Here is a 10496-nt window from a genome sequence, read left to right as displayed (position 1 = left end):
GAATCTAAAATATTTTCCTCATTGTGAGCCATCTTCATGTTCTTGTTCCTCATCAAGTTATACAATATCAACTTTTCTCTACACTTGAAGAGGTCCTTCATCCTTGTCTTTCCTCTTCTCTTTACCCATTGTAAACTTGAGTTTTGGACCCTTCTTGGGAGTAGAAGGATCTTCACTTATTTTGATCCTAAGTTCTAACATTTTCCTAGGAGGCCCCACAATATCTTTCTTAGATCTTGTTTTGAAAGGTTTCAACCTAATCCCTTTCTTTTGTAACTAGACATTAGTATTGGAAAGAATGTATTGAAATCTTTCCCTGATGGAGGTAGATTCCTTTTTGGTCACTGTTGGCATTTGCATGAAGATTGCATTAATGAAATGTTATGTTGTCATTGATGTCAATTTACCGGTAATGATGTTGTTGTAATGTTGTTTTGTAACCGGTAGGAAGAGCTATTGAAAGGAAACTGTAATTGGTAGGTAAGTTTGTGGAGTGAACCGGTATTGCTAAGTATTGGAGAGTTGAATTAGTAAACCCTACCTATTGTTTTGATAAACCCTAACTGATTAAGTTTGGTGAATTGGTTATATTGGTTTATGATTGGATGGCGCACGGTAATGATTATGACACATATACATATTGTATGAAGAGAGTTTCAAAGTGTATTTGGCACATTGAGGTAATGGTTTTTGTCTTGGGAATGAGAAAGTATACTGCATGTAATGCAAAGCGCATGATGAGTTACTAAGTTTGATGAATAAGTGATCAAGGAGCAGTCGAGGTTTTCTTGAATGATGTGTAGAGATTGTTATGTAATCCAACGGTCATACTTGAACCAACTTGTTTGTAATCTCTATGTGAATTAGGTTTTTGTTGTTCTACCAACCTAGTTGATTTGTTTATAAGGTCGATGAGTTGTTTAGTTTCAGAGTTGGAAAAGTTTTAGTTGAGTGTGTGGTTGCCAAACTGAATAATGTATCTACGGTTTGAGTAAAGGTAGATAGGAGCATGAAAAGGATCTGAACAAGCAAGTGTAGTGCTATTCAAATAGATCAACAAACTCCTATTGTTTTCTAACAATTACAATAGATTGAAATCCCCTAACTGGGTAAGCTCTAAAAAGCTTGGTGTTATTCAAATCCTCTAACAAGGTGATCCATTATCTTGGATTCTAAATCATTTACAAAGGTTAGTCCGCATAGGTTATTGCTTCTAACAAGGAATTATAGTCAATCCCTTAACCGGGTGGTGCCTAACAAGATCTATTCTTAATAGGAATTTTTGTAAAAGCTTTAACAGGCTTGGCTCCTAACAGGGCAAACTTCAGAAGAGTTCAGATAGTTATCTTATGAGTCTCATCTCACTGTGGTTTTTCCCATTTCAGTTTCCACGTCAAAATATTATGTCAGGTGGTGAATATTTTTGTGGTTATGTTTTCTATAGTTGATTTTCTTAACTACTTAATCCACTTTGATAAGTCATGATAACCGACAACAATATGAAATGAAGTTTTACTTATGTTAGTAAAAGTATTTGGATGTTTGTGAGTTACAAGTTACTTACTGTTAATCTGTGGTAATAGTCAACCGGTTTAGCTTGACAGTGATATTGCATTGATAGTTCTAAGTTTACTTTGAGAGATTGATTTTGATATTGGTGAAGTTTATCAATTTTTCTATCTACGGATTCACCCCGCTTTAAGTAGTTGACCGAATCCTTATTCTTTCATCATACCATCAATTGGTATCAGAGTGTCTCAGGTCCTCTAAGGTCCAAGCCTTACAACTTGAGGTAAATATCTTGTAGAACATGATGAAGAAGGAAGGTCCAAAGTTTAATAGAGAGAACTATAGGATATGGAGTGATAGAATGAAAATTTATATAGAGTCTTGGAAATCAATACTAGGAACATGTTAATACTCAATATGTTGCACCTAGTGGGATTATGACTAATGATCAGAAAAAAGAGCAACAAGAAAATGATCAAGCACTGGAGGCTATCATCAGTTCTTTGTTTGATACAAAGTATGTAGATGTCCATGGTTGTCATGCCCAAAATTTTGGGCAAAACACAACCAACAATTTTTTTTTTTTACACTTAATTACATGCAACCATTGCTTAAATAGTTGTGAAAACTTAACCAGATGTTCCAAGCAAATTTTTTTAAATGTTGTTAAATACTATTATAACAATTACAATAACTCCTATTATCAAGCGGTTTGAATAAACTTTATAAGAGTAATAATAAATTTACTCAAAAGTCCATCTTATTTCGGTTGTGATTATTAGTACATAAATAAATCCATTTCTCTTAACTAGACATTAACATAATTACTTGGTTCTATATTAATTATTTATTACATATCAAATTTCCTCCATCCTGTTAATACATTCCTCCTTAATAACTTAATTTTACAAAGAAAATGGCTTCTATTAATTCAACACTAAAACCTATTTTATTGCGATATTATTATCAAATGGAGCAGTTACAATTAAAGTGTCAAACATCATTAAGATGATTAAATTACCTGATAAAAGTTCCAACTTGGGTTAATAGGGTTCACAAGGCTTAGTCCACTTAGAGGGAATAATTTTACGCCCCTACACTATCCTCTTAAATTAATTATTTAATTACTTTATTAAATAATTCCATTTATTTATAAAAATCCATTTAGATCTCCAAAATTAATTTGCCAAATTCATTAAAATTTTCCATAAGATTGAACTCCAAAAACAATTAGAATCTATACATCCTTTTAAAATATGCCCATTTGATTATCAAAAGCATATATAAGTTTATAAAAATATTTAGTCTAAAATTTGCCCTATTCATTATATTAAAATATTTATTTAACATTGATATAATATGAAATTCTTTTTTTTTGAATAAACATTTACCTCATAAACCATTTATACTTTCCTGATTTAACTACATATTTTTCACATAAAAAGAATATTCTTTGTCTAAAATATACTTATTTCCATATAACTAAACTAAATATAAAAAAAAATATAGAAACCCTAATTTCTTTATGATTATAAAAATAACCCTTTTATTCCTTTCTTTTTTTCTTATTTCTATAACCTTTCGAATATTATTACCCTAGCCCTACTTGGGCTAGGGTTTTATACTTATCTTTTTTTTTTATTAAAGAAATATTTGCAGGACCGAATTTGAAACTCCGGGTGGCGACCATGGTGGAAGGCAGAGACTGTTTGTTGGAGGAGGGGAGCGGCGATCCATCCCTGGCCATTGCCACTCACCATGTGACCACAAAGTGGCGATGCCGAGGTGCCGCTCACTGTGTGTTCACACAATGGCGGTGCCAAGGGCGCCGCCCGCTGTGTGCTCACACAGTGGCGGTGCCTTGGGTGCCGCCCACTGCGTGATAGCACAGTGGGTTAGGGCTCGATCCGCCCCCTATTTCCTATATTATTATTATTATTTTTTTAATATATATATATATATATATATATATATATATATATATATATATATATATATATATATATATATATATATATATATATATATATATATATATATATATATATATATATATATATATATATATATATATATATATATGCATTTTCATTTGCATGTAGGTATATATATATATATATATTTATTTTCGTGATTATTTATAGACTGTATTTTATATAAATATATATAAAGATATACATGTAATTTGCATGTCTATAAATTATATATTTATATAAATATATATTTTATATGACAGAAACTATGTAAAGAATAAATTCTAGTATTTTGATTCTAGGTATGTATTTGAACAGAGTACTGAAATATTATTTTGTTTCCTTGTTGATTTATTTCCTTTCGTAAATGTCCTAGATGTAAGGATAAAATAGATGGATTAATAAATTTTTGATTCATTTACAGCAAGAGTATAGTAATTTTATTATTTGATTTAAACTGTTTACTGTAGATGTTTTATTTCAATTATCAGCTATATAAGTGACTAGATTTAATAATTTTACCAACAACTAAATAAATCTAGATTTTATTTAAATAAAAACTATAATAGATTGTGATCTTCAGTTTCTGCAATAAATAAATTTATAGACTTTGCTAAATCTACAACAACTATTTATATGACAGATTTTAATAAATCTAACAACAACTACATATAACCACTTATCTTATAAATTTGAAAACCTCATAGATGGCTATAAAATCTTTGTTTCTTTTTTTTTTTTTTTTTTTAAGAAATACAATCATAGATAAAATAAAATTCACAGAATCAAATAAAATGACTTTTACATTTTTTTTTCCTGGATTGATCTAAAAACTCTTATCTTCAACCTCCTACATGCATGCAATTCAAATTTCTTTGCTTTCCTAATATTGGAGTATAAATGCATAAAAGGAATAAATAAATCTTTTTTCTTATCAAGATATCCTAAAACACAACATTGTTGATTTCCAGAAATTTAGAAAACTATACCAAAGATACTTCTTTCTTTTTCTGCAGTAATGCATGAATAATTATTACAAAACTTTAAACTTAGTCACAAGACTTTATAGTCACTTTACAAATAGGTCTCTCTTCTCAATCCAGTGAGGGCTTTCAAAGAACATAAATTACATTTACATCATTTTTCTGCAACCACTAAATCCAACCACACCTACTTGTCCTGCTATTTTCTTCTAACAACCTGCAATTAAATCAAAAGCTATGACCATGGAGTGCTCACCTCCTAGCCTAGGCTAACTAGTAGCCACCCTCAAGCTCGGAGAACCAAGCCCTAGATAGGCAACACGCATGCAAAACACAAAGGACAAGGGAAAAACAATCTCAAACACAAAACCCAACCCAGGCTATACTGCACCACACGTTGTGATGTCTTTTCAAGGGTGGTAGTGGACCAAGTACCCTGGGGAGATTGCAAGTATGGAAACACATATAGCCACCTCATGGCAAACCAAAACATATAGCCACCTCATGGCAAACCAAATACATCAAGAGTAACATAATCAACCCCTTATTCCTTATGCCCCCCCAAGGCATTCATGCCTTATTTCCCTCCTTATGACCCCCAATGCATAAACAAGCCATGCAGCAAGGGTCACATAAATTCCCTTGTGATTGCTCTCATAACGAGAGTCTCTCACTCGAGGGTTGTCACTTCTACCACCCACAAGATCCTCCTCTCCCCGAAGAGTAGGAGGTCTTGATTACTCCCAAACACACATACATTGTATAAAAACAAAATACCAAATAAATTTCCAAGAGAACATGTATGGAAACAAATCTTTTACACAAACCTTACTTTCAAACACATGCAATAATAAATCCATTATAAGAAGATTACAACCAACCTTAATCTGCCCAGGGGTAGGTTAGTTTTGTTGAGGATGAGCAGCCCAATTCCACGGTTCTTCTCTTTCTACCCTTAGCAAAATTCACTATTCAACAACTAGCTTATTCTTTTCAAAATTCTTTTGTCTCCAAAAATGAAGAGTGGGTGATTACCCCCAAAATCTCTCTTTCTTGCTTAAGAAGACACTAGTGTGAGTTCTCTCTAGTTTCTAAAACTAAAAAGGAAAGTAAAGTAAAATGGGAAAAGGGAACTTTCATTCAAAAAGGAAGGTTAACCCCTTAGCTCAAGCCTTCTAATTTCAATTTTCGCACAACTTAGAAAACCTACTTTTTAGGGTGTCTAAATGGTCACATGGGAGTAGAAACTTGCCTAAAATTACCCCTAACCCTTAGGTATACCTTATGGGCTTTAGGAAACCCTATTAAACTACCCCTAGGTGTCCATTTAACCCTTTTTTAACATCTCTGAAGTTTATTTTTGGGTCAAACCTATGTTGACCATCCCAAAGATTCTTTACCCAAGGCATTTATGGAAATCACATCACATTAATTGAAAAAGCTATAGTTAAACAATTCCCACCAAGAAACAAATTTAAAAATTCAAACATAAATCCACACATGTCAAGTGACACAAAGAAAATACTTTTACAAATTTATACATGAAATCGTGTCTCTTGTGGATTTTACATAAATTAATTAAATAACACTTAACACACATGCATCATTTACTGTTATGAATAAAATACAACACAAATGGGGTGTTGTCTCTCCAAATAGACAAACCCTGGTTTTACAAACATACATAGGTCTAGGTTTGGTTCTCTGTAATATTTCAATGGTCACATGGATAATTCCTGCGCAACTCAATTTACACATTAGTACTTCCAAATAATCTCATATAATATAAAACACATGAATAATAATGCACTACAACACCCTTCATACAATATACATTTATCAATCAATACATTTTTCATCCAAATAACTCCACATAACAATTATCATCATTCACATAATTTTGATCCATATATTAAAACATGCATTCCTATTTCTATCATCATAGTAAAGTCCTGCAAATCTAATAATGTCATACCTCCTCTCAAATTTATCCTATTCTAGAATCATATAGAGTTATGTATCTATAAAGCATATAAATGGAGCATCCACCTTCATCAATGTTATCCAATCACAGAATCATATAAGTCCTACATCCAGACATAGCTGACATACATTAAATCAAGATTATCTAATCAATGGATCTTTTAGGATTTTAAATTCATAACATATCAAAATGTACACCTCAAGGTGAAATAACTCTATAACTTGGTCCAATTACCTTTCTCACCAATCTATCTATCTAACACAGTTCCTTCTATTGAATTATAAAGCATTTATTAATAGGGTCAAACATGGTCAACTAAGTTAATCAAAGCTGGGTTTGGTGAATGCCTTACAATGGTCTCGAGACTACATATGAGGTATGGAAGAAACTTGAAGAGATTTATAGCGACAATGAAGATGTAAATATTGTGAAGGAAGAGAGTCTAAGAAGAAAGTTTGATGACATGCAGATGGCTATAGGTGAGAATATCCAATAGTATGGTTAGAGGATAAAAGAGATAGTGGGTGAGATCAAGAGTGTTGGTGGTAAAATGGATGATGCCACAGTGGTTAGTAAGGTATTGAGAACCCTGCTACTGGTCTACGCTATCTAAGTTGCAACCATTCAGGAGTTGAAATCTATTGACAAAACCAAGGTAACCCTTGACTCCATCATTGGTAAGCTTACTGCTTTTGAATTAAATGGTTATGATGGTAGTATTTAGAAATTTGAATCAACATTTAGAGATTTTGTCTCTAACCCATCTATGAGAAAAAGTAGAGATGTCAGTCATAGTTATGAATCTAGATCCAACAAAGAATTTGATGATGAAGACAGTTTGGTTGAGCTTGAAGCGTTGTTGGTCAAGCGGTTGCCCAGAGGTATCGGCAAATATAGAGGTAAATTACCTTTGAAATGTTTTTCACGCAACAAGATTGAACACATAGATGCTAACTATCCTAATGGTGATAATGAGCACAAGTGAGAGAAATTCAAGAACTACAAGGGAAAAGGCAAAAGAGATTGTCTTATTGCAGTTGATAGTGGTATCACTGATGAGGAATTTGATGGTGATGCTAATGAAGACATTGTGTTAGTAGCTATTAAAGAGGAAACATTTGATTAAAAGGCTTTAGTTTCACAAATGAATAATTTTGATGATTGGATCATTGGTAGTGGTTGTTCACATCACATGACCGGTGATTGGAGAAAATCTCTTTCTTTGAAGGAATTTGATGGCAGAGTTGTAAGATTTGGTAATGACTTGCCCTATATGGTTAAAGGTAAGGGAACTATTTCACTTAATGGAAAGAGAAGTGGAGATGATATCTATTGGGTTGAAGGTCTAAAGCACAATCTGTTGAGTGTTTCCCAACTCAATGACAAAGGATATCCATTGGAGTTTAAGAATGGTATGTACAAAATCTATGGGAGAAAAGGTGAACTGATTGCAATCGACAAGTAGACTAAAGGTAACTTATTTCACCTGAATCCTAAAGTTAGCAACTGTTTAATTGCTAAAGTAGATGATAGTTGGCTTTTGCATAGGAGATTTTGTCATATAAATTTTGATAACATTGTTAAAGTGAGTAAGTCAAAGATAGTGAGAGGTTTTCCTTAGTTGGACAAACTGGTTAATTCTCTATGTAAGGAATTTTTGTTGGGAAAGATGACATCCTCAACTTTCAAGAGCAAATCTTTTTCAGTGGAACATCTGTTAGATTTGGTTCATACAGATCTCTGTGGAACAATAAGGACTAAAAGTATTCAAGGTGACAAATATTTCATGATCTTCATTGATGATTGCTCAAGAATGATATGGGTCACATTCTTGAAGGATAAAATAGAGGCATTTAGTAAATTCAAGGCATTCAGGGCCTTAGCTAAAAAGGAGAGTGGAAAGAAGATAAAGTGCCTGAGGACTGATCAAGGTGGAGAATTCACTTCTAAGGAATTCACTAGATATTGTGAAGAGAATGGTATCAAGTGACAACTTTCTGCACCAAGGACACGATACCAGAACAATATTGTAGAGAGAAACAACTAATCAATTGTTGAAGCTACTAGGAAAATGTTGATACAAGGAGGTGTAGTGAAGACTTTTTGGAGAGAAGCTATCAGCACAACTGTCTACACAATGAACATGATTTTGGTAAAAAGAGGTAAGGACAAGACTCCTTATGAATACTGGTATGGTAGATCACCTAAAGTTGGTTATTTCAAGATATTTGGTAGTAAATATTTTATTAAGAGAGGTGACCATGTTAGCAAGTTTGAGGCTAAAAGTGATGAAGGTATATTTCTTGGTTATTGCACCAAGAGTAAGGCCTACAAATTTTATAACAACAAGACACAAAGAATCATTGAGAGTGTTGATGTTCAAGTGGATGAGTATCTTGAAGTCTCAGGGGAAACCAGTGTGGGGGAAAAGGATGAAGATTCTTGCATTTTGTTTTTGGAACCAAAACCTATGAAACTTGAAACTGGTAAATAGAAAGCTGTTGTACTAGTTCAACCAGAATAGGTAGATTTAGAAGAAGATGATGTTAACAATGATGAAGAAATTAAAGATAATGATCATGTTATTCTAAGGTATGTGAGACTCAATCACAATCCTGAGCAGATTATTGGAGATAAGGATGCTGGAGTATTGACCAGAAGAAGAATCAGAGAGAATTCTTGCATGATCTCCACTATTGAGCCTAGAACTCCTAAGGAAGCATTTGGAGATGATCATTGGGTTAAAGATGTGGAGGAGGAGCTTGAACAAATTGAGAAGAACAACACTTGGACTCTAGTACCCCGACCGGTAAATAAAAATGTGATAGGTACTAAGTGGGTTTTCAAGAACAAGTTGAATGAAGATGGTGTTGTAGTTCGCAACAAAGCTAGATTGGTTTGCAAAGGTTATGCAAAAGAAGAAGGAGAAGATTATGGTGAGACTTTTGCACCAGTGGCTAGATTGAAAGGTGTTAGAACTTTACTTGAATTTGTAGCACAAAAAGGATTCAAATTATATTAGATGGATGTAAAGTCAACATTTTTGAATGGAATACTGGAAGAAGAAGTATACATTGAGCAGCCAGATGGTTATGCTCTGACTGATGTGAAAGACATGGTATATAAGTTTCATAAGGAATTATACAGATTAAAGCAAGCACGAAGAGCATGGTATGAAAGGCTTCATTCACACCTGATGAAGATAGGTTTTTAGAGAAACGGTGAGGATAGCACCATATATCTCAAATTTGAAGGAGATAAGATACTAGTTAGTGAAGTGTTTGTAGATGATATCATACTAGTTTATGATTTGATGGTGAGCAGTAATGATTATGACACATATACATATTATATGAAGAGAGTTTAAAAGTGTATTTGGCACATTGAGGTAACAATTTTTGTCTTGGGAATGAGCAAGTATACTGCATGTAATGCAAATCGCATGATGAGTTACTAAGTTCGATGAAGCGGCGATCAAGGAGCGGTTGAGGATTTATTGAATGATGTGTAGAGATTGTTATGTAATCCAACGGTCATACTTGAGCCAAGTTGTTTTTAATCTCTATGTGAATTAGGTTTTTGTTGTGTTACTGAGCTAGTGTATTTTTTTATAAGGTTGATGAGTTGTTTAGTTTCAGAGTTGGTAAAGTTTTACTTGAGTGTGTGGTTGCTGAACTGGATGATGTATCTACAGTTTGAGTAAAGGTAGATAGGAGTATGGAAATGATTTGAACAAGAAATTGTAGTGCTATTCAATGCTATTCAAATAGATCAACAAACTCCTATTGTTTTCTAACAATTATAACAGATTGAAATCCCCTAACCGGGTAAGATCTAACAAGCTTGGTGTTATTCAAATCTTATAACAAGGTGATCCATTAGCTTGGATTATAAATCCTTTACAAAGGTTACTCCTCATAGGGTATTGCTTCTAACAAGGCACTATAATCAATCCCCTAACCAGGTGGTCCCTAACAGGATATGTTCTTAACAAGACTTTTTGTAAAAGCTTTAATAGGCTTGGCTCCTAGCAGGGCGAACTTCAGA

This window comes from Cryptomeria japonica, chromosome 10, assembly GCF_030272615.1.
Source record: "Cryptomeria japonica chromosome 10, Sugi_1.0, whole genome shotgun sequence".
NCBI classification, from domain to species: Eukaryota; Viridiplantae; Streptophyta; class Pinopsida; order Cupressales; family Cupressaceae; genus Cryptomeria; species Cryptomeria japonica.
Note: the sequence above shows the minus strand (reverse complement) of the source record.